General features: G+C 42.1%; 1 pseudogene; it reads right to left on the reverse strand.

Moving 5' to 3' along the window:
- Positions 1–2,104: 2,104 nt before the first annotated feature.
- LOC138834978 (small ribosomal subunit protein eS25 pseudogene) lies at positions 2,105–2,479 on the reverse strand (annotated as a pseudogene).
- Between the last annotated feature and the right edge of the window lie 277 nt (positions 2,480–2,756).

A 2,756-nucleotide genomic window follows, 5' to 3' on the forward strand; every position in this document is an offset into this window, starting at 1 on the left:
ATATGTATGTATTTATGTGACACTGGGGTTTGAACTCAGGTCCTTGCAGTGGCTAGGTAAATATTCTGTCAAGTGAGCCATGCATCTTGATTTCAGAACTCTTTCTTATTCTTAGAATACTTGTTTCCATAGTACCTCTTCCTTTTTTCATTTTTTCTTGTCTTCTTTTCTCCTTTTCATAAAACTTCCTCCTCCTCCTGCTCTTCCTCCTGCTCCTCCTTCTCCTCCTCCTCCTCCTAAGTTAATTCTTTGTAAGTTTTCCTATCTTTCCTGAAGAGTGCCTTTCCTGAGGAGTGCCTCCTCCTTTGCTACTCCCGCCCCCCCAGATTTTTCCTTCTTTATTTTATATTCTTTTGCTTGTTCAGTTCTCTACTGTCCAAAATAGGAAGTATCTGATGAATCTTGAGCATTCCTTTCTCTTTGGGGTGGAACCCTGAGCTGTTGGTTTTAAGTCTCTGTGTAGCTACTTTTGGAAGCTCTTTTAGTATGTCTTTTAACTTGTTTGATTTTAACCTTTTAGCTATCCTGTACATGTAAACTTTCCATGTGTTACAAGATTCAGAAGTCATTCCTTTCAGCCAGGAGCCGTTTTTGTTTCTTCCATTTTTCTGTCAATGCTGCATAGCATTTGTGTTAATCAAGAACATGGTTGATAGCCAGGCGTTGGTGGCTGTAATCCTAGCTACTCAGGAGGCTGAGCTCTGAGAATCATGGTTCAAAGTCAGCCCAGCCAGGAAACTCTGTGAGACTCTTATCCCAATAAGCCACCAGAAAGCCGGAAGTGGCACTGTAGCTCAAGTGGTAGAGCGCTCGCCTTGAGCTGAAAAGCTGAGGGATAGCACCTAGGCCCACAGTTCAAGCCCCACGACCAAACAAAACAAAACAAAACCAAACAAAACCAAACAAACAAACAAAAAAAAACCCCACGGTTCGAATTCCTGTACTATCCTTGCATAATCTGGTTAAGAAAAGCAAGCATGGAATAGTTCGTTGAGTTTACTAAACAATTCTAACAGTATTTCTTTTTCTTTTTCTCTGATGCTTTCTGGGTAGGTTAGGTATCTTTCAGGGTATTCAGCTTCTTTCCCTGTCACAAAAAGGTAGTTTTTTTTTCTTTCAAGCACTCAGGAAGCAATCTTCAGAGATTTATTTAGCATAGGAAGAGGAATCATGGGATTCCCCATCCATCCCCTCAATTTACCTAGTACCATTTTCACACATATATACCGTATATTCTAAGGTTTCTGAGTTAGCTTGCAGATTCTGGAAAGCCCCTGCCCTGTGCACCTACCTGTGTACAAAAATCTGTTAAGTTTATATTCCCTAGTGTTGTTCTGTTTTCCCAGCGTGATGTGCAAATTTCCACCCCAGTATCATTACACACCTCCGAACTTGATTCTCCCTAATTCTCACGGCCCACATAATGTAACCCCTGACCACCCCCTAAATTATTTTGCTTAAGTTTTGCCCACACCTGTCCACTGCTGCTGCCTCTATTCCCTATTGGGAATACAGCCCGGCAGGTCTGTCCCCCAATAAAGCCTTGAGCCCGCATTGGTCCCTTGCCTCTCATTTCTTACGTTCTGGTGTGGAAATCTGGGAAGAGCAGTTTGGGGTTGGATGATCCCCTTATAGGGTTGACTGGTCCCCAGCTCTCCTCCCCCAAACCTCCTCGGAGGAAACAACCTTTAGTCTCTCCTGCCAGCCATTTCAGACTTCTGTATGCCTCACCATCAGACCTGCAAGGGTGAACATTGACCTCCTGTCTCATGGACTTTCCGGCCCAGGGTGATTTTGAACCATGATCCTCAGATTTCAGCCTCCTTAGTAGTTAGGATTACAGGCATGAGCTACCGGCGCCTGGCCCAAATTTCTACTTTCTTTCTTTCTTTCTTTCTTTCTTTCTTTCTTTCTTTCTTTCTTTCTTTCTTTCCTTCCTTCCTTCCTTCCTTCCTTCCTTCCTTCCTTCCTTCCTTCCTTTCTTTCTTTCTTTCTTTCTTTCTTTCTTTCTTTCTTTCTTTCTTTCTTTCTTTCTTTCTTTCTTTCTTTCTCATTTCATGTAATAAACTTTTATTTTTCCAAATGTACAGCTAATTGGATTTGTTCATGCATCCTCCCCAACAGCAAGGGCATCTCCACCTTTAGTATTTCTAGTGTGAATTACTTGAGCTCTGTGCTTTGAGACTAACTTGATAAATCCTTTACTAAGCAGCTCCTGAAGGGCTGCCCTGGCCTGGAAGCAATGAATCTTCAGCCTCTCAGAAACCACAGCAGGGGTTATGAGCTTATAGTTTGGAACTTCCTTACAGAGTTTTTCGTAAGTGGCTTTGTCAAACAGGATGAGGTTGTTGAGCTTGTCCCGAACTTTGCCTTTGGACCACTTCTTCTTGGCCTTGCCTCCAGACTTGTTTACTGGGTCCTTGTCTTTCTTGGCCGACTTCCCAGCATTTTCCTTCTTCTTATCATCCTTGGGCGGCATTGCGAAGCCTGGAGAGTGGGAGGGACCACTGAGGCTTCGTCAAGATATCCGACAGAAAAGCGACTTTCATTTTTAAAACCTAAGTACCTTAAAACTTTTGTGCACAAGTGTGTATGTGTAATCATGTTCAAAATAACCCCATCTTAATGGGGCTATTATCATACTAAAGTGCTTCTGTGCTATATATTGATACTTCTTTAATACTGATATTTCCTGAATTTATTTGCTTTTTGACTTCAGTTGTAACTATTATCTGTGCTGCTTGTGACAAAAATTA

The sequence above is a fragment of the Dipodomys merriami genome, unplaced genomic scaffold, assembly GCF_024711535.1.
Source record: "Dipodomys merriami isolate MVZ:Mamm:240054 unplaced genomic scaffold, mDipMer1.0.p SCAF_1, whole genome shotgun sequence".
Lineage (NCBI taxonomy): Eukaryota > Metazoa > Chordata > Mammalia > Rodentia > Heteromyidae > Dipodomys > Dipodomys merriami.